Below are 23341 nucleotides of genomic sequence, written 5' to 3' on the forward strand. Positions count from 1 at the left end.
AGAGTCTCCTTGCCAGGAAGTGAAGATGAAACAATGGATTGGCATCTTCACCAAGGCTAGGAATTGATCTCTTGATTGTAAGAGAGGCCAGAATAATGAAAGGATTGGGGGAGTTAGCCTGATTGGAGTATAATACTCCCCCAATATTCCAGAGGACAGCATCCATGTGTTGCTGCTCCCATTTTCCAGACCACAGGGCAGGCTGCGAATCACAGTACCGTGGACACTGCCAGGAAAGGCTGCAGTGATCGACCATCTCTACTTTATGATATGTCCACCTGACCCTGAAGTAAGTCCTCCAGACTTTGCCCAAACAATGGATGTACTCCCCGGGGTCTGGCTTAAAAGGAGTTGGGAGGCAGTGGACAACACTTGTGTGGAGGAAGAGGAGTTAGGAGGAAGGGAAGAAAAATGAAGGATTAACTGTAATGTATATACAGTGCTCTGTAAATAACTCTGTAAATAAAATCATTATATTTGAACCCATGACTGTGTTTGTGTCAGTTGTGTCCAGGGTTTGGGGCTCAGTGATGCCCCCTATCTTCCACAGTCTGTTATTACTGTGCTATCCTGTTAACACAGTGCAATATATAACTTACCTGTGCAATATTAACTTCCGTTATTGTCTGTTAAGTTTATGTGGTGGGTTACGTTGTGTAGGGTGTTTGTATGTAAGTACAGTAAGTAAGTACTGAAGACTCTCAGTTGTTTATTCTTGTCTATTTTCATTATTGCTTATTTTTTGTTGGCCACTCTTGCACATAATTCGGCTGGGTGACGCAATTTCACTGCTGTATATGGTGTTGAATGAAGAGTGGATTTCATTTTCCTGATACGGAGGAGAAATGGTGGATGTCTTTCTAAAACAGTACTTAACACCAAAACAAACTCTTGGTGGCTATAAGCACAAGCATCCATATGGCTAAAATTAACAATGTATGCATTTTTACTATTGTTGTTTACTAGTGTTTAAAATGTGTTGTTCTGATGTACAAGGACTAATCAAGCAGCAAATCATTAAGGTAAATGACAGATATAATGCTGTTTAAGGATGCTGCAAATACGGCCTTCAGGAGACAACTTTCTTTTTAAAGATCAAGCTAATCTAAAATCTCTCTTTAATGTGATGCCAGCTGCCAACTACTGAATATTTCCCATTGCCCGCTGCCTAATCCCTTTATTTCACAAAAACATCTATCATTTACAATGTGGCATGATTAGAGATAGATATTAGATGTGCTTTACCTATGGTTTGTAACAGTCCTCTTTCTGTCCTGTTTAGAATTTGAGGCTGATTCACGGTGCTCGGACCCCTAGAACATTTACAGTATATATAGCACTTTGTGTGTTTACATGCTGTCTCAGTGCCCATGAATGGTTTTCTCTGGAAACACAGACCAAAAACACACACTGATAAAGAGATTATCAAATCGACGATGGCCTGCTGCCAGTGAGTGTGGGTGTGCCCCACAGAGGACTGGTAGCTTATTGCAGTGGGTGCAAAGGTACAGTGACAGGTTTAGAGCACTGATGGATAGACAGGCCTACTCTGCCCTTCATGGGGAGCTCTCTTAACACAAAACACAGTTTTAACCTACTGTGACCCTTCCCCAGAAATTCTCTTTCAAGTGCCTAATACACTGCAACTAATGCTTCTAAAGCATGTATGTGTTTTTTTATAGCAGACATAGCTTTATAGTAGTCATGATGTTGAACTTTAAAACCCCAAAAGCACTTGTTCAATCCCCACCTCACCTCTTTGTAAGTCCCTGAACAAATCGCTTAACCTGCAAATGCTCCAGTTAAGCAATGTATCTGTACTTCTTAAGGCAACTAGTATGTTTGCGCTTCGTTAAAAATGCACCATATAAAGTGAAGTCCATTATCAGCATTTCATGTTCTTCTCTGCCTTTTTTCTTCAGTTTTTTACTCACTTTTCTTTTTGCTTGTATTGCTAAATTTTGCCTAATTTTGGGGATGTTGTATTATGCTGACTGCAAGGTACACACACAAGTGCACCCTTCAGAAGCATTGTGATTTTTCCCACACACATGGATACAGTCATGCTACATTTAAATGCAGTTCACTTGAACCAAACATCAGTTTTTTACAGGCATGTCACTTCACAGTCCCAACACTAAACTATCCATAAACATCTGAAAAAATGACACTTGGACTCTATCAGCGAACTGGCAGATAAATGTTTGAGCAAAAAATGATAGATGTGTGAAATAAATAAAAAAAAGTGAAACAAAATCCACAACAGTTGTGATAGAGATAACAAGAGGGGCGAAACCAAAAGTACATGCGAGAAAAGAGCACAAAGATGAACTTTAAATGGTATCCACAAATCGGATAAAGATTTACACCCAAAGCCATCCTTTTATCCCATTGTGTTGATTGCACGTGGGTCCCGACCTCAGAGGCCAACCACCTAGTAATGCTGGAAGCGGACCTAATGATGGAAATGAACAGTGGTGACCTTTGAGGATCCAAAATGATGACAACTCCTATGAAGCATGGACATCATATCACCTGATTCATGCTCAGAAAATGACGATTAGTTTAATAAAGCTCTTAAGATCTAATGGAGAACTCCTAGATTTACTTATGTTGTGAAGTCAAGGAGGCACCAGAGAGAGCCCTAAGCCCCAAACACACACACAAGACAGTCCCAGGTTGAAATAAAGAGCGCTTTAATACACAATACCTCACAAATGAAGCACAAAACACTGTTATCCTGCCTCCATATCACCTTTTCTCTCTCCACTATACTGTCGTCTTCCCATCAAGTGTTGCTCGTCTTTCACCCAGCTCCGATTAACCTGGAGAAGGGAGTGTGGTCCCTTTAATTGAAGACTGTTGGCCATTTGAATTACTTCCGGATCACACAGAAGTCCCAGAAAACAGGGAGTACATCTCCCCGCAGTGCCCTCTTGTGGCATCCATGGACCCCAACAGGGCTGTGCTGCCAGAATACAACATCTAGCATTCCCTGCTGGTTCCTGAATGGGTGCTGATATTGAGGGCTGCTATCATCTAGCAACCAGGAGGAATAAATATCCCCCAGAGACAGTCCTTACTTGTCTTCCTCTTCTGTCCCTTCCAGGGAAGGTGCTATAAATATGTTGAGTCTGGACACTCGTCCATTGGCCTGGGGCTTCCCTTCCAAGTAAGGAACTGCCTTCTCTCTTTGTCGGAATGTCTGTCCATTGTCTTGTCCGGGTGTAATATACTTCCCTCTCTCGGCCGGGATGCCTTTGTGTTCAGTAGGGCCTCCTGTCTGCATAAGGGATCTTCCCGACTCCCTGCTGGGATACCTGTCTATCCCATTTGGAACTTTCAATGTCTAAGCATTAAATGAAAATGAAGAGTTCATGCAGGATTTTATTTAAAAGCTTAAACAGGCACAAAAATAAACTGTCCCCTCTGAGAATGTGGGTATAGCATGGGCATAGCAGAGACTTTTTGTCCATTGGCAGATTCTGATACTGTAGTTTATGTGTAAAAAAGCCCCTCAGCTGCCAACATTTGGAGTCAGTATTTCTCTGAAACATTAATTAACATTATCTACCTAATCCCTACCACAAGCCAACCGACCTTTCAGTGAGAAATGAAATACAACTAAAAGCCCTCAAATACAGCACAGGCCACCCTTCTGAAAGAGCAAATTACTTGTGTTGTATTCTTAAAGATGGCCATTTGCAGGAAATAAATAACCGTAACCTCAAAATTTGAGTCCCCTTTAATTGATCCTGAGGTCTTGCGTTTTCTTGGAGAATTGCTATTTTGATGCAGCTTTGAGACGCTGCATTTCCTGAAGTTTTTGACAAAGGTAGACAGTATGGATGCCTTCTTATTTCTCATTTCCAAAATGCTGGTCCTGGATGAGTCACTTTGATGAAAGTTTTTGGCAGTTAGAGTTGATAAATATCGAGGAAGGAAATGTACAGAATCAGAAATCAAGCACAAAAGGCTGAAAGAGAACTGCTCAGCATGTGGGCATTTCTTAGGCTATATCCACATTACTACATTTTTGATAAAAAACAATCTGTCTATATTAACATTTTCATATTATTTACTGAAGTATTTGCGTCCCCACTAAAAAAATGCATATGATATTGACGTTTGTCTAAACTGGGCATGTGTGCAGAAAAATCCTTGCAGGGACAGTAATGCCACCGGTTATGGGATTGATCACAAAACTATAGTGACTGATAAATTATTTGCCTTTTGTACATGTATGTACCATTCAAACTGTACAAAACACAATTTTGATGCATACAGGTAAGAAACATAACCAACGCAATGGAAAGCAACTCTTCGGTGTCCTCAATGTTGAAATATAGCTTTCTACCGTGAAGGGTGACCAATCAGGGAATGAGATGTTGTAATGAGTAAGACCCAACCAGTGAAAGGTTACATAATAAGCACAAACCAATCAGAACAGAGTCTGCGCTTTCGCTCATCCAAACCACAAAGTTGAGGCTGTGTTTTCTTAAGTATATGGCTCTGCAGAACATTTTCAAAAGTCTCTGTTTTTGGGGTGTCACATTTGCATGCATGGAGACCACCCCTCAGGATCTTAGTAGGTAAATAATACCACCTTGAGACGAGACAGGGACCTGGTGCTAACTATTTCTTCTGTCTCCATTGCAGTTCTGAGAAGATGTGCAAGGAGAGCGTCTTGTCTATCCACAGTGCCCGGAGAAAGCTCTGGCCCTTCCACCTGGTATGCAATAATAAACAGGCAGTCCCCGGAAGGAGGCCTTCATGTTGGACCAACGGTGATAGAGCTCCAACTAAAGTGCCACACCTTTTGGCTGCTGAAACCCCTATAATTCATGTTTTTTTTTTCTCTCTCTTTAATTACATAGGGTTGCCAGGCTGGCACCTCACCCTTTCTTTTGATATCCATGGTCAGTTCACCATGTCACAGGGGTTTGGAAATGCTGGGGTAGTGTGGATGAAAGGCGAAAATGGAGACGAATGTCTGCATTTGTAAATGAAAATGTAATAATGTGGACGGGTGTAAACTTACATTACATTTATTTATTTGGATAATCCTTACCCAAAACAGCTTACAGACAACAACAGTACAAAGTTCCACATTTCTAAAATTACATGTCTTAAGTAAAGACATAATAACCTAACCGGCCATCTTGTGCTTTGCAGTGTTTAGTCACTGGGCTATACTGCCACCATCCTACAGCTGATTATGTTAGTTCCAGGTTGTTTCTTTTAGAATTGATTGACACAACATTAATAAAGTCTATTGTGTTCATAAAAATCAAATCCATAGCTCAAACAAAACAATATGAATGAAAAACAAAAACCCATCTTTGACCCTCAAATATCCACTCAAAAACACAGCTTTCCAGTAATTGATATTATTAAGTAGATTACAGAAGGGCTGTGCTGGTTTTCCATAGTTCTTCGGCTGAGCATGTTATAAAAACAGCACAAGTACAGTACATTGGCTAATTTCATTAAAATGATAAAGGAAATAATCCTGCAATGACCGGATCATCCATCTTTCCATCCATTTTCCGAAAGCTGTTTTTGTAGCCCTGTTAGGAATCTGACCTGAACATGACACCAACAGTATAATTAAACCACAAATGAATATTCATTGGCTACATAAAAGCACTATACTTAGAAATAAAAAGTGTGCATATTGTGAATGATTTAAATTTTCACAGATGAAAAGATCACTTCATCATATAGTAAATATAAGATAATCAACAAAAGCAAACAATTCATTTAAAGTGTGACCACATGATGAGTTAGTTCATCTTTATTTGATAAAGCACAATCTATACATGGATTAAGGGGGCTCATTAATGACCTGTCACAGTGAACATTTTTGTAAAAGGTTCCAAAGCACAAAAAAGGCAATATATTATTAACTTATCATGGAGCAGATAGTCTTGTAAATGACACCCTCCAGTGTCTTGTGTGCCTTTGGGCCACCTATTTATTCACAGACATTACTTTAACATGGCCTTTTTATAACTTCACTTTAACTTAATCCTGATACTCTGTATGTTCAATTCTTCATAATAACTATTCATGGTGGCTCTAAAATCCGTACTGACCCCTACGCTCTCTTCTGTTTCTTTTTCTGGTTTCTTTGTGGTGGCGGCCTGCGCCACCACCACCTACTCAAAGCATCATGATGCACCAACATTGATGGACTGAAAGCCAGAAGTCTACGTGACCATCATCATCAGGTCCTTCCATGAAAACCCTAAATACAAAGAGGACTGTTTGACTTATGTTAGGTAGATTGCCCAGAGGGGACTGGGCGGTCTCTTGGTCTGGAACCCCTACAGATTTTATTTTTTTCTCCAGCCTTTGGAGTTTTTTTTTGTTTTTTCTGTCCACCCTGGCCATCGGACCTTACTCTTATTCTATGTTAATCAATGTTGACTTATGTTTATCTTTTATTTTGTCTTCTATTTCTCTATTCATTTTGTAAAGCACTTTGAGCTACATTTTTTTGTATGAATATGTGCTATATAAATAAATGTTGATTGATTGATTGATTGACATGCTGTCAGCTTGAGCAGCATCCCTAAAATGCCCCCTCTTAGGAAGGTCACCGCCAGAATGGTGTGAATCCACAATTTCTATAGCAAAGAACTGCCTTGTAGCATTAGAAATCATCCATCCATCCATTATCTAACCCGCTATATCCCAACTACAGGGTCACGGGGGCCTGCTGGAGCCAATCCCAGCCAACACAGGGCACAAGGCAGGAAACAAACCCCGGGCAGGTGGCCGGCCCATCGAAGCATTAGAAATCAATTCATTGTAATATTTATTCTGCACAACACCTTTCATTGTGAAACACCCCCAAATCTTTGAAACCAGTGACTAATCCAAACCATTATTCCAAAGTAATCTGAGGATAAAAATGAAAATGCGAACTATGCACTTAATCTTATTAAAGGCTTCCTTTTGTCATTAAAAGATCCAGCAAACATAACTTTTTGTCAGGATCAAGATTAAGGAAGTGCTGTACGGCAGACATTGACGAACAGTGAGCTCCAGGTAACTGACTGAGGAGTGGCTTTGAAAATTTGTCCTGAAAACCTTCAGAGGGTACATGTGAGGCCAGTCCACTGATGATACCACAAGAATGAAACCAAATTAGCTTTTTAGTTAGATGAGCAGTGAGAGTCATTTATCACCTCGGCTGATAAGGCAGGCCGGCTAAGGCAGACTTCTGTTCTGATTGTAGCGTACTTCATGCAGATATACAGCCTGCATTTCATAGGCTCAGGTGGTGTATCTGCGGACATCTGAGTCATCACTGCATCACTGCAGTCACACACACACACACACACAAAAAAACACATGGCGAGATGAGAATGGCCTTGACTGGCTGGGCAGCAAATGGTGCAAGTGAGAGCAGCTCAGATATGACCATCACGTCAACAGTGCAATAAAGTAGCAAAGCATATTGCTTTAAAAGCTAATTGCTAAAAGGGGTCATCACGAATTCAAACAATATGATCTTAAATAAACAGGTAAAAGTATTCAAAAACAAACTTTTTCAGTATGTTTACTGAAAAAGACAATGGTTAACACTTTTACCTCACACCTACTTCAGCGACCTGAGTTGAAATCCTGCAATGGCAGGCTTTTCCTACATTTTTCCACCCACTAACCAAGAAAGTGCACAACAGAATAATAGTTGAGTCTAAATTTTTATATGCGTGCCAATCTGCTCTGCGATAGACTGGCACCCTGTCCTTTGTCAGTCGCTGAATTGCACCCAAGATTGCTGAGATAAGCTCTGTCTTCCTAAAATGCTGAATTGGATTATTCAAGCTCAAAAAGTGGAATCTTCAGTACAGAGGACTAACATAACATTCTGAAATGCGCTTAAAGCAGGACCAACTCAAGCACAAGCCCACGGGGGTCAATTTAGAATCACCAATTAATCTGAGAAGCACATCTTTGGGGTGTGAGAGGTAAACCAGAGCACCTGAAGAAAACGCAAACAAACACGGGGAGAACATGCAAATCACACACAGATAATGACCATGCTGGAGCTAAGCAGTTGTACTGATAACCTAACTTTCACTTGCACAATATACATTTTTGGTAATCTAAGAATACATCATTTAACATTTCATTTACCAGATGGAAGCTGAAAGTGTCTCCATGAGATTTTAAAAAATGCAGGAGTCTACACTTGTAGGAGTGTGGGAAGGATATGCCTGCAGACCTCTAACCACAGGAATGAGGGCAGATTATCTGTCAACTATTTTCAACAGAACCAATCATCAGGAATTTTCACAGATAATTAGATCTTTTATGACACCCCCATCACCACATATGATTGGTTGTGCTAAAAATGACTGACAGATACCTGCCCACCTCACACTCCAAGCCTACAGACTCACTGGGCAAGAAAGCCTACAAAATAATTTGCACTGACAGGAAAAACTTGACATTATTATTAGTCTAAAAGACATCTATTCCGGTGCTCTTACTAAGCTACCATGCCTTTAGGGGAACCAAAAAAAAAACAAAATGGAGTATAGGAATTCAATTTTAAAATTAGAACATATGTACACTACTGGTCAAAAGTTTTAGAACACCTCAGTTTTTCTTCAGTTGAAATACAATGAATGACCTAAAATGGTGAAATGGTAAGATAAACTGCCAGAGGTTTAAATTTAGAGTTTAGGTTGGCAAAAACTGAAAAAAAAGTAATTTTAGAATATTACAATTAATAGATTACATCCTACACATGTTCTGTAGCCATTAAAGTAAATTAAGCCTTGCAAGTTGAAGAAAACAATTTGCACAGGTGTCCCAACTTCTTTTGATTACTCAAAAAACCCCTGTCTGTCTTAAAGCAGAGTTGGAACAAACTGTGTAGATAAAGGGGATGAGACAGAGTAGAGGAGTCAGGTGGAGAACTTTGCTTCTTGGTGCAAAGAGAATTGTCCGTATCTTAACATCAGCAAAACCAAGGAACTGGATATTAACTTTCGAAGCACCAAAGAACCTTTATGTCTGGTCACTATTCAGGGGGTGCATGTAGAGAAGATCCACTTCTACAGGTACTTGGAGGTTCACATTAATGAAGATTTGGACTTTTCTTGGAACACAGAGGAACTATAAAAAACTATATAAGAAAGAGAAGAGCAGTTCCTTTAATGTGGAAGGGGACATCCTTCAAATCTTCTATGGTCAGTGCAATTTTCTATGCTGTAGTATGCTGGGCTGGTAGCATTACTTATAGAGAGGCCCACTGAATCAACAAGCTAGCTAAATGGGCAGGATCAGGTATGGGATGTACTCTGGACACACTGAAGGTAGCAGCAAAGGAGAGGATTAAAACAAAACTGAGTGCTATTATGAACAATGCTGCACATCCTCTCTTCGACACAGTAACAGTGAGGAGTTTCAGAAAATGAATTATTCAGCAGATGTGTGTCAAGAAACACTTCTGAGGCTCCTTTAAACCAACAGTAATATGGCTGCATAATGCCACGCTGTGACTGTGACTGTTAAGTCGGAAGTTTTCTTTCTTTTGAATTTTCTTTCTGTATAGTCATTCCAGTGTGTGTTCAGACCAAAGTGTGTGTGTATATGTATTTATTTACTTGCTTATCCAACTATGTATATATTTATTTGTCTGTAAAAAGCCATATTTCCAGTAGGGGGTGCTTACCCTGTAGGCTCCCAATGCCCCAGTGTAGAGACACTGCTGTAAAACATGGTGCTGCCCTTTGGATGAAATGCAAACCCAAGGTCCTGACTCTCTGTGGTCATTAGAGATCCCTGGGGATCTTTCAGAAAGAGTAGGGTGTTTCCCGATATCCTGGCTAAATTGCCCACCACAGACTAGTCATTCTGGCCCACTTATCATCCCCTGTCCCTTATTGGCTACACATCTCTCACACGCCTTCACCAACTAACAGCTAATGCTTGGTGAGCATACTGGAACAAGAATGGCTGCTGACACATCATTCAGGTGGATGCCACACATTGGTGGTGGTTGAAGTGGTTCCTGGCTGTCTATGTCCATATAATTTTAATAAATAAATAAATATTACTGTTCAGCTCACCCCACCTGGTTGCATTTTACGGGATCTGACAAAACTGTAGTAAAGAGATCAGGTCATTCATTATTTAGAAATAAAATGAAGATGCCCCTAACAACATCTTTTTTTTTTGAGTTTTCTTTTCAAAAAAGGACAAGAAAAATTTACTCCCAATCTCTGAAATGATGGCTAACAGGTTGGAAGAATAAAAAGACTGGTGTTACTTCTGAATCCAATGGCACCATCATTCACCTAGGAGTTCTAAGCCTTAGATTAGGATCTGTAAAATGTGGCAGTTTTGACAGCATCCATGATTTGTGTCATCACAAACTTGTAGAGATCGATATGGAAACTGGATTATCTCAAGAGATAGACACATATGAAGGGGTTTAGCCAGGTTGTGAAGTCTGTGTTTAGTTTATCTCTGAAACAGAATCAGCTTAGAGAGGCCAGGGCAGGGACAAGAACTGTTTTGGAAGTTTATTTATTGCTTTTTTCTAACTTTACAACTGTAAGATGCCACCATTCTTTTTCAGTTTTGTCTTGTTGTTTTGATTTTTTAATGGGGCAGCATGGTGGCGCAGTGGGCAGCGCTGCTGCCTCGCAGATAGGAGACCCGGATTTGCTTCCCGGGTCCTCCCTGCGTGGAGTTTGCATGTTCTCCCCATGTCTGTGTGGGTTTCTTCCCACAGTCCAAAGACATGCAGGTTAGGTGCATTGGCAATTTTAGTGTGTGCCCTGCGGTGGGTTGGCGCCCTGCCCGGGGTTTATTTCCTGCCTGTTGGCTGGGTTTGGCTTCAGCAGACACCCGTGACCCTGTAGTTAGGATATAACAGGTTAGATAATGGATGGATGGATGGATTTTTTAATGACATATATTACTTACTATGGGCTGCAAACAGGGTGGACTTAAAGGGTAGGGGACACCAGGGCTTGAACCATTGTTGGGACTATACGTAGCTGTACTGAGGGAACAGGTCAGGTTGGGAGAATGCACTGGTATAGCACGTTGCCGCACCCACAACACGATGAAACAGCTCAGGACCCCGGTTGGCAACCCCCCAGACAGACCAGTCCAACCCTCCGGAAATGACCCTCTATCTGCCGCTGCCCGGTGTTACATGGGCATCCCCTTGGCCCGGTCCAGCCACTCGGGTCCTCCACAATGAGGATCCTGCGAGCCAGATCACCCTTAGGAAATCATGCCACATGGCCATAGTGCTGTAACTGACGCTCCCTCACAATACAGGTAATGTGACCCATTTGGGACTTCGTTAGCAACCACTTATTCAACACAAATTCAAACCAACAGTACCCAAGGATTCTCAGAAAAGACACAGTACCGAAGGAGTCCAGTCTTCATCTCAGGTCACTAAACAGCATCCAAGTCTCACAACCATATAGCGAAACAGGAAACACCAGGACTCTGAAGGACTTGGACCTTCGTCATTTTGTCAAGATATTGGGAGTGCCACACACCCCTGGTGTTAACGGTAAGAAGTAGACGTGGCTTAAGTCAACACTAAATAAGAAGGGCAAGTAGTGGGAGAGAATGCAATAAGTGTATGGACAGCCAAAGAAACTTCAAAATCAGCATCTGAGATTATGAGTCATATGTGCTTTTGATACCATCCAGCCTGCCACAGTGGTAAGTAAGCTATCAGCAATGCATGTGGATGCTCCCTTGGTTTCTTGGATCATGGACTATTTGACCGGAAGGCCACAGTATGTGCGGCTACAGGGCTGTGTGTCTGACACTGTGCTGTGCTCCACAAGGGACAGTTCTTTCACAATTCCTTTTCACCTTGTACACCACAGATTTTCAGCAAAACACACAGGGCTGCGTTCTGCAGAAATTTTCTGTTGACTGTGCAATAGTGGGAAGTATCAGGCATGGTGACGAGACAGAATATAAGAAGGTAGTGGACAGTTCTGATGACAGGTGTGAGCTGAATCAGCTGCAGGTCAACACCAGTAAAGCTAAAGAACTGGTGGTGAATTTAAGAAGATCCCGATCTCCAGTTATATTAGGGATGTGGATGTGGAGATCATTCAGGAATACAAGTATCTGGGGTGTACATGAACAGTAAGCTAGACTGGTCCAAGAACTCATTGTCCATATATAAGAATAGTCAAAGTAGGCGTATTTCCTATGAAGACTCTGATGTTTTTGGGTCTGTAACACTATTCTGTGGATGTTTTATGAGTGTGTGGTTGCCAGTGGTATTTTGTTCACTGTGGCATGCTAGAGGTGGGGGGCAACATTAACTCCTTCAGGGCTGATGTCGACTTTTGTCAAAAGGAGGAGTTGACGATGGTAGTCAACTGTAAATTGTGAAAAAACCAGCTGTTATGTTTTAGTTGGACTCTCGTTGACTGAAGGAAAGTTAGATTCATTGGTTTGTCAGAGATTTCTTGCTCTCGTGTGAGTAGCAAGGCACAAACAACGGCAAAAATGGGACTGACATCTGGCAAGAGATCAAAGCGGATGTGTGAAGCAAAATACTCCGCAGACAACATTTTGCTTATTATCTCTTAACTGGACTATGACTTGTCAGACTCTGATTTTGATACAAGTGATCGAAAACGAATGTGAGGTTCCAGGTTCAGCTGATTGGACCCCAGCTGATCGTGACACTGACAATGTTCGCCAGGTAGGACTGCCACTTAACAATGATAAGAGGTAGAAACCACATTGCAATGCACTGCGACTGTGATTGCTGCTGCCCCAGCCATGCGAAGACAGCCTGGCAGCAAGCCTGCTACACATTCTTGGCAAACTGGCAGCCACAGCATGCAGCAACAGACATTTTTTGTTGATTTCTGTGTGCAACCATTGCTTTTCATAAACTGTTTTTTGGAAAAAATATTCAGCCCTCAAAGAGTTAAAGTGGCAGACATTATTGGGCTAAACACACTAATTCAGAAGGCTGGCTCTGTGATAGGAGAGAATCTGGACAGCTTGCAAAGTGTGGCAGCTTGGAGAACGTTGTTTAGACTTCAGTCTATTATTGAAAATGCTAATCACCCACTTCATAGTGTTATGGATGGACAGAGGAACGTTTTCAGTAGTAGACTGACTAGGATAAAGTGAACCACTGAACGCCACAGAAGATGTTTCCTCCCCACATCCATCAGACTCTAGAACTCCTCCTCCAGTCAATCACACACTATAAGCTGCTTCCTTTTTCTCTAATGGGTGTCCCAGTACAGCTTCAACTACTTTGATGTGGAATAACTTGCTCTTTCACGTGAATAACGTTTTATTCTCAGAATAGGCAGTATATTCACTTAATGTGCGATATTATTATGTGAGATACTTCAAGCTCAGTATGCTATTACTGTCTAGTATACTAGGGATTTTATAAGATACTCAATTGCACAGTATTTATTGTATTCATTACCATGTACCTGTAGAGCTTAGTGAATGATGATTTATTGTACTTTATTTTGATATTTATATTCTATGTATATTTTTATTGTGCATGCTTATTTTTTATACTTGCTCCTAGTGTTACTTGTACCTTTGTCTATGTGTACAGTTATACCATCAATAATTTCTCTTAGGATTAATAAAGGTTTCTGTTTCTGATATATCATAAACTAGAGAGACTGAGAGGGAAAAAAGGAAAGGCAGAGTATGCAATGTCAAAGATTAAAACTATACTTGATAGCCATCACTGCACAACACAAGAACAGCAAAGACAGTATGACATGTCAAATGTGAAATACAAAAATGAGTATGAACCTTTAACTATGCATTTTGCAAAAGAGTAGAAGAGAAAGAGGGAGAGTGGGATGGAAGTATTTGTATACATTATTCTGGCACAAAATTATTTTCAACAAGCCAGGTATATTCAGTTATAAAGGTAAAACTAGGAAAAAATGAAAGTAAAATAAAAATAAAGATAAAACAACATCAGCAGGTTTAGCTTTTGACCAGTTTGCAGACTCCAAGCACTTTTGCGAATCTACCAATAAACGTTCAGATTATTCAGTGGAGTTACGGCAGCTCAGTAATTGTACAAGATACTTTTTACTTTGCTTTCTGACGCACAAGTAATTCATGAGCAACAACATTCTGTTCAATTATGTAAACTCTAGCAAATCTCTCTGTCGGTGTGTTTATTTTTCAAAAGGTTGTCAAAAAAATGCCAACACCTAAGATGTAAGTAAAACGTTTTTCACTTGTAAACTGCAGACTACAGTATAAGATGTTTCAAGCAAAGGTTTTGTTGATAAGCACATTTCAGCTTTGGGCTTTTGTCTTACACCTTAATGCTATATATAAGAAGTACAAAGAAAGCATTACAGCTCCTCAGAATGGACATCACTGTGCACGTCTTCTGGGCTCAGTCACATTTATAAATCTGAACAGACTGAAATGCTGTACTCTACCCGATATACAGTTAGGTCCATAAATATTTGGAGAGAGACAACTTTTTTCTAATTTTGATTCTGTACATTACCACAATGAATTTTAAATGAAACAACTCAGATGCAGTTGAAGTTGAAGATTTTCAGCTTTAATTCAGTGGGTTGAACAAAAAGATTGCATAAAAATGTGAGGCAACTGAAGCATTTTTTAAACACATTCCCTTCATTTCATAGGCTCAAAAGTAATTGGACAATTGACTCAAAGGCTATTTCATGGGCAGGTGCTGTCAAGTCCGTCGTTATGTCATTATCAATTAAGCAGATAAAAGGCGTGGACTTGATTTGAGGTGTGGTGCTTGCATGTGGAAGATTTTGTTGTGAACAGACAACATGCGGTCAAAGGAGCTCTCCATGCAGATGAAAGAAGCCATTCTTAAGCTGCAAAAACAGAAAAAACCCACCCGGAAAATTGCTACAATATTACGAGTGGCAAAATTTACAGTTTGGTACATCCTGAGAAAGAAAGCAAGCACTGGTGAACTCAGCAACACAAAAAGACCTGGATGTCCACGGAAGACAACAGTGGTGGATGATCACAGAATCATTTCCATGGGGAAGAGAAACCCCTTCACAACTGCCAACCAAGTGAACAACACTCCCCAGGGGGTAGGCGTATCGATATCCAAGTCTACCATAAAGAGAAGACTGTATGTAAGTAAATACAGAGGGTGCACTGCAAGGTGCAAGCCACTCATAAGCCTCAAGAATAGAAAGGCTAGATTGGACTTTGCTAAAGAACATCTAACAAAGCCAGCACAGTTCTGGAAAAACATTCTTTGGACAGATGAAACCAAGATCAACCTCTACCAGAATGATGGCAAGAAAAAAGTATGGAGAAGGCACGGACCACCTCATTATCCAAAGCATACCACATCATCTGTAAAACACAGTGGAGGTAGTGTGATGGATTGGGTGTGCATGGCTGCCAGTGGTACTGGGACTCTAGTGTTTATTGATGATGTGACACAGGACAGAAGTAGCCAAATGAATTCTGAGGTGTTCAGAGACATACTGTCTGCTCAAATCCAGCTAAATGCAGTCAAATTGATTGGGTGGTGTTTCATGATACAGATGGACAATGACCCAAAACATACAGCCAAAGCAACCCAGGAGTTTATTAAAGCAAAGAAGTGGAAAAATCTTGAATGGCCAAGTCAGTCACCCGATCTTAACCCAATTGAGCTTGCATTTCACTTGTTGAAGACTAAACTTCGGACAGAAAGGCCCACAAACAAACAGCAACTGAAAGCCGCTGCAGTAAAGGCCTGGCAGAGCATTAAAAAGGAGGAAACCCAGCATCTGGTGATGTCCATGAGTTCAAGACTTCAGGCTGTCATTGCCAGCAAAGGGTTTTCAACCAATTATTAGAAATAAACATTTTATTTCCAGTTATTTAATTTGTCCAATTACTTTTAAGCCCCTGAAATAAAGGGATTGTGTTAAAAAAATACTTTAGTTGCCTCACATTTTTATGCAATCTTTTTGTTTAGCCCACTGAATTAAAGTTGAAAGTCTGCACTTCAACTGGATCTGAGTTGTTTCATTTAAAATTCATTGTGGTAATGTACAGAACCAAAATTAGAAAAAAGTTGTCTCTGTCCAAATATTTAAGGACCTAACTGTATCTGTCCTGCACCCTGGAGATCCATTGAATGGCAGCTTTGATAGTTGCCCAATACTCTTATGATACCAAATGACCTCATATTCTATTGTTTAAGGAAAAATCATCACCCGCATTTGCTTTACTATCACTAGAACTAGATGTTATCACTGGCACTGGCCATTTCTGAAGAACTGTCACTATTATGACACAAGGAGTGCTGCTATGGGCTTTTATAGGTCATGTTTTTTGATAGCCCCAAGCCTTGACTCTCTAAGAACGCAAGAATAAAGTCCCAAAAAAACCCTAGTAAGGAAAAAAAATGGAAGAAATCTTAGGAAAGGCATCTCGGAGTATGTTGGGTGTGCACTGGGTGCCAAAAATACAATATAATACACAGAACAGGGCACAAGTAATCGTCTTTACATAGCTAGATGGCCAAACTATCCTTTACATCTCAGGAATACAATACAATAGTAATAGTATAAACTACAAAGCAAAATGCAAGAGTAGATTGAATCACATATGAGGATTCCGATTTGTTCAGAGTCCTAGAGACCTCGGCCAATAAGCTGCCTCCTCACTACTGGCCAGTTCATAGCTGAGTCAGTGCTGGGCCTGCCAAACTGATGAAAGGACCCTATGACCCAATGATTCCAGTGCTCTTTAATTAGCACATGATAAATCATTTCCTTCTTTACACGCTTCACACTCCACCAGCAGGTATTCAACTTGCCCTGCCAGTACAAATGTCGTTCCCACAGCCAGCACTCCAGCACTATCTGCTGTTAATGGAAGAAGAGTAATCCTGGGGGACAAACGTGTGTGCAACTAGCTGTGGACAACTTGTCTCAGGAAAACAGTAAAGAGGACTCACTCGGCAAGTCTGGCGACGGGAATATTTCTTTACTATGTCGTGGGTATGATGATAATCTGCATACAGCCCTGCATGTAGGCCAGGGGTCTTCAATCAAAGTCCTGGAGGGCTGCAGGTTTTTGTTCTCACCCAGCTGCTTAATTAGAAAGCAATTTTTGCCAATGATTTAATTTAATGGCTTGTTAGTGCTGTAACTCTGCTATGTCAGGTAATTCTCATATCCTAGATTTCATCAAAATGATCTGAAGGCTAAAATGGATGAGCAATTCTCAGTCCTTCACTTTTTTCTCTTCACTTTCCTTCCAAGTATTTAAATAAACCCAATAGTGTTTGATAAATACATACCGGTGTAAAAAGTAACAAGCTAAATGGAGAAATGCTGGTCTCTTTTGTCATTTGCATATTATTAATAATAAGGAGCAATTAAAAACCAACAGTACAGCTGTTTAAGCTTAAATAAGCAATACGGGTTCAAAATCCTAATAAGTGAGACAACTAAAGTGAAGCAGAAGTGTTACTTGAACAAAAAGTGCTTCTTATTAAGCAATTGGGTTGGAGCAAAAACCTGCAGCCACTGTGACCCTCCAGGACCGTGATTGTAGGCCCTCCAACCTGCAGGGAAAAACCTGGGGGTTGGTGGCAGAACTGGCACTCCAGCCACCATAAAAAACCTCCCACTGATTCTATTCCATCTGAACTAGTGTGGTACTGAGGTGTCACCTGTTGCATGGCTGCACTTGGGCCCTAATCTGGGTTCCTGAGTTGATTTATCATATGGTTGGTGTGGCAATGTGCTGTACCAGCGTGTGCTCTCTCTCTGCTAACCTCTCTCTTTTTCTCTCTGTTTTGATTAATTTCAGCCAGGTTAGCCCACGGATACGTTCAGCCCTGGCTATAAAGCAGTATGGACTCCTATATGGGAGAAAAGCCTAACTTATTGTGGGAGCACAAGAAAAACTGCGATTCAACTGAAGTAAGAAGAAAATACTTTCAGAAAGCTGTCTGAGAAATAAAGTGTCCTATTAACGGCAGTTTCATTGTAATCTAGGGAATAATGTAATTCACAGCTACCTAGCCTCAGATAGAAAATTTCCACAGAGGGGCTCAGGGGGTTTAAGTCAATTGTAAAAACACTGCAGGATTGCTAATTAATGCACAGTAAGCTCAGGATTGGGTAGGTGGCCTCGTACTGAATACTCATTTTGGAATAGACTGCCAAATAGTTTTTCCTTTTTTCTTTTTTTTTTTTTAAACTGGGGTAGTCAAGAGCCTTTTGAATTTGCTGTAGTTAATTGTGAAATTATTGTCTGATGCACCAGAAGCTTTGAAAGAGCATGACATTTTGGCAAAGACAAACATTTTCTTCCCAGAAAAAAAGCACTTGACGCTTGGCATTTCTTCTTGCTGCTGATTGCACCACCGACTGGTGGGATTGGTTGAAAGGATGGCCAGGCACAAAGAGAGCTGAATTGAGGGCTCTGGCGTAGAGAAATCTAATTAAAATCAGTCTGTCGCTAGACCTGGACACAAAAGAAAACCCATTATTTCACATCTATTAGAAGTGATCTGGAGCAGGTTATCTACATCATAAAGTAATTCTTTTTTTTAATGAAACATGAAAAGAAGGACTTGTCCTGCTTTTTTGATGCTGTATCTCATCTCTTTTAACAACAGAACAGAAGAAAGAAGCAGTGTGAGTGATGGCGTACCAAAAGCCAACTTCCAGTTGAAGACACCCCAGGGGCTGAGGCTAAAACAGTAATGTCTTTAGTGGTAATGTTAGGCATGTGATTCTTTCTTACTCTTTTCTTGTGAGGGGTCAAACTACTGTTCTGTTTTCCCATTATAATATATTTTCATGTTCTGAGGATTTGTTGGTCTTTTTATCTTCTAATTGTTGGGTTAGTGGCTTGGAATTGGGCTCAAACACCCAAGCACCTTGTTCTGCGATTCTGAGAAAATCATCAGCTTGCTTGTGCTAACATTATATGATGGAGTATCTGTGTCAGTTCTAATGTGAATATATACTAATAAAAGGTAGTCACTGACTGACTGACCTGACTGACTGACTGACCTGACTGACTGACTGACTCACTCACTCACTCACTCACTCACTCACTCACTCACTCACTCACTCACTCATCACTAATTCTCAAACTTCCCGTGTAGGTAGAAGGCTGAAATTTGGCAGGCTCATTCCTTACAGCTTACCTACAAAAGTTAAGCAGGTTTCATTTCGAAATTCTATGCCTAACGGTCATAACTGAATCCTACTTACGTACATATATACGGCCATAGCCTGCAGCTTGGTCGCCGTGTGAGGCGGAGTTGCGTCCCCCATCACCACGCCTCCCACATAGTTGGCTGCCTGCCTATATTGCGTTTCTCCCATACCCACGCCTCCCACGTAATTGAGTGCCTGCCCATATAAAGCCGTCCATCATCAGCAATCCAATAGACACGCTGCCACTAAATATTCGCAGGCAAATCAAAAAGTTAATACCGGGAATGCCTGTTAAACATCTTAGATTTACGAGTAGCGATATGGGTGGTGAGATGTCTGTCGAGGTCATCACTGTAATATTCATATGTCATTGAAATGTATTATTATCAGGCATGGTTTAGGCACTTATGTCATCAGGAAGGCACCAAAAAAAGGGACCTCAAGGTTACTATTATGGAAGTTAATTTAGAGCACAGATGCCGTGAATGTAAGAGCTGTAATAAATAAACTTCCCCTGCATACTTTAAAAGAAAGTCTCGCCATCATTTCATTTTTCACAATTTGTGAAAACAAGACATGGTGTCAGAATAAAGGACAGTCATGGATTCTGTTGGAGTTCCCTCGCCACAAATTGACTGGGATATTCTTAACCTGCCAGAAGAATGGAAAAAGTTCCCACAAAACGTGGAGCTGATGTTTTCTGGCCCACTAAAAGGCCAAGACAAGAGTGAGAAATGCAGCTACCTGCTCCTGTGGACTGGGGAAAAAGGAAGAGACATTTTTAACACATGGACTCTCATCCAGGAGGAAGCCAAGGTACTGAAAACTTATTATGACCGTTTTAAGGCGTTTGTCATCCCTAAGACGAATATGATATTTGCGAGATACATAACATAACATTTTAAAAATAACGTAACATGATTGTCAATGTAATTGTTTTGTGACTGTTATGAGTATAGCTGTCATCAAGGATTTGATTATCATTATTTCTTTCAATCAGGTTCGTATTTGGAGGATGTGTTGTGTTCAAGTTACATTCCGTGTTTGTCAACCGTTGTAAAGATAACAGGTTTCATTCATTGAAGTGCTCACTACGCAAATTGCTACTCGTGAATCTAAGATGTTTAACAGACATTCCCAGTATTAAGTATATTTGCCTGTGAATATTTAGCAGCAGCGTGTCTATGAACTTAATTTAAACTTAAGCTTTACACCTTACTTTCCTATTGATATGTCTACAAAGGCTTGTTCACTGAAAAAGATGGCACATAACAGAGATGGTAAGCCAGGCACCAGGCCCCTATTTGAATGGAAGTTCAGTTCTTGATGGCTGTACATTTTGTAAAGGAAGTTTTTCTCCCGGAGTTTTTGTTTGGGATTTGAAGGCCTGAATGTCCGGTGACACTAAATCATCCATCATAGGAACACATACATTTACTTTTTTAGGCTGGCACCTTTGACCCACACGACTTACAAGATTTATGATACAATTGGTTATACTTCTTTTTGGTTTTTCCAATTGGAGCACAGGCAGGTCAGGTGACTAGCTAAAGGTCACACATGGAGTCAGTAGTGGGATTTGAACCCACAACCTCTGGGGTTGAAGTCCAAAGCCTTAAGTACAACAACACACTGCCTTAGTTAGGAGTCCAGATTTTAAAATCAGAAATCATCAGATATACAGAATGGTCATTACAATTATGGTAGAAATTAATAGTGTGTCAACATGACTTTACACCTACTTTAAAGTGTAACTGAAGTATTCTATAAAATGAAAAGGCTATCAAACTTAACATCTTCCTTTGTTACTAGTTGCACCAATAAATCAACTTAAAATATGTTCTTTTAGACGTATGTTCTGTTTAAAGCAGGGGTCCCCAACTCCGATCCTGGAGGGCCCCAGTGGCTGGAGATTTCCATTCTAACTCTTTATTTTAATTAGTGACCTGTTTTTGCTCCTAATTAACTGCTTTTGAATTCACCTTAATTGACTTGCTCTTGAAGACTCTGACCCCTTAACTGTTTTTCCTTAATTAGCAGCCAAACAGTAATGAGACACAAAATGAACCAAAACATGACCGGCAAACTGTGTCGATCATACAATATCTGAAAATAAAGAAAGATGAAGGTCTCAGGAATGCTGATCTGCTCAGGTCCACAAAACATTTTAACAGTGCTCTTAGAAAAGAGAAAAATCAACAATTTCAGAAATGTCTGCTATTGCACAATGACAGCAGCAACAAGCCATGGAATTAAAGAATGGGTTTAATTAACAACAAGAGTCAGCACCTAATTAAGAAACTGGTTGGAGTTTGAGGCCCTGACCTAGTTGGTCTTCTGTTGGCTCACTCATGTCACATTTCATTTCTGTTTGGGTGCCATTTAAGGAAAGAAATGAAGCAATTCAGAGGAATGATGAAGACATTCAAGGGAACAAATCTTAAAAAAAACAAATCAATTAAATTAATTCAAAAGAAGTTAATTAGCAGCAAAAACAGGTCACTAATTAAGAAAAGGGTTAGAATGAAAACCTGTAGTTTGGTGACCCCTGGTGTAAAGTGATAAAAAGTCTATACATTTTCTCTGGCTTCAGCAGAGTATGTGTTTGTACCCATTGAGTACCAAGAATAAAACCCAAAGAGACACGGAGAAGACAACCAGGCACTCAATTCAAACCTGGACTACTGTATCCATGGAGAAGCAGTGCTACTCACTGTGCCACCCTGCTACCCTAAATAAATCAATTAATTAATAAATATACTATAGAAATAAAATGTAATAATGAAGACAACATGAACAAAAAGTCAAAACGCAGCCATAAAACTTCTCACGGACATTCAGATGATAGATAGTTTTTGTTTCCATTTATTTTTATATATATTTTTTAACTGTTTGTGATTCCAGTTAGTGGCCTGACCATTCTACCCTCATTTTTATTCACTTTTCTATGCGGATATTACCTATTGGTTTGGTTTGAGCCCAAATGAAAAACTGCAGCAATTGAAGTCATTTTGGCTGATATGTTTTGTAGACGTGTGAGATGACACAAGCACTCCAGCTGCAGGTTTCCCAGGCCCTGCTGTCTTCTGGCACAGGTAGCATAATGTCATTGGCTCTGCCAAGAAGCCTTTGCCTCCAGAAATGCGATGCCCTTGACAAGGTGGTCAGAGGAGCAGATAACAGAGGCTGTTGACACTCCACTGAGCCACAGTTACTGCACTTCTTATCATAAAATAGCAGGGATGGACTCCTCCTTTACTGCTCAGGTCTGTACAACCCATGAGTGGCAATGGTTCATGTACTTGACAAATGAAACACAAAACTGGATTTTCAGCACTAAAGGGATTAAATCACTTTTACAATTGTACTGTACTTATCAACAAAATTGTGGCAACAAAGACAACAATACCTGGTTTCATGCAAGGTGAAGGCAATGGCCGGGTAATAAACTATTCAGCTTGAACGTATAATCCTATAAAGATGCAGAAATCTGAGCACACAGAATCTGTCCGGGCTTCACCTTCACAGCTCCAGTTATTAGTCAGCCACATTTGAATGCGGCCCTTTGACATGGCTAATTACAACCTGCACCCCAAACAATAATGGACAGAACAAAGGAACCAACCAGATAGCATTACAGATCCCAAAACCCATAAACATTGGCCATTTCAATAAGCCTAGCAGTCCTCCATGTCCAAAATTTGAACTTGCAATCCAGTCCAAAACTTCTTTGATTCCTACCTGATAAATAAAAACAGCTACAAAAATAAATTGTAGACCACTGATTTATGCTAATTAGTTACAAGGCATATTTTAAAAGGAAATTAACCTTTGTGATAGACGGCCGGGATGCCCTTTTGAGGAGAGGACTGTGGGAGTGGACATATCACCAGCAGTAATTCCCTTGGGACACGAGAGGGTAGCCTCCCTGGTTTACATCAGGGCCATGGGACTGGACCTTAGAATCTCAACCCTACGCGGGCCCATGGCCACCACCAGGGGGCACTTGGACAGTTTCGGAGCCGGAAGTGCTACCAGAAGAGGAATCGGATTCCCTTGCAGCACTTCTGCCACACCCGGAAGTGCTGCCGGAACTTGATCAAGGAGCACTTGGGGCACTTCCGGGTGTGCTA

General features: G+C 40.6%; 1 protein-coding gene and 1 long non-coding RNA gene across 11 annotated transcripts in view; one reads left to right on the top strand and one right to left on the bottom strand.

Moving 5' to 3' along the window:
* LOC120531595 (rap1 GTPase-activating protein 2-like) overlaps positions 1–23341 on the bottom strand; it is a 443280-nt gene that overhangs the window by 111390 nt on the left and 308549 nt on the right. The gene's annotated exons all lie outside the window — the stretch shown is intronic.
* On the top strand, positions 16871–19057 carry LOC120531597. Of its 2 annotated transcripts, none has more exons than XR_005634121.1 (3): positions 16871–17027; positions 17845–18576; positions 18659–19057. It is a non-coding gene; the product is annotated as an uncharacterized LOC120531597 (long non-coding RNA). The 2 variants fall into 2 exon arrangements; XR_005634122.1 differs by having other exon boundaries at positions 17845–17957.

This window comes from Polypterus senegalus, chromosome 6 (genome assembly GCF_016835505.1).
Source record: "Polypterus senegalus isolate Bchr_013 chromosome 6, ASM1683550v1, whole genome shotgun sequence".
Lineage (NCBI taxonomy): Eukaryota > Metazoa > Chordata > Cladistia > Polypteriformes > Polypteridae > Polypterus > Polypterus senegalus.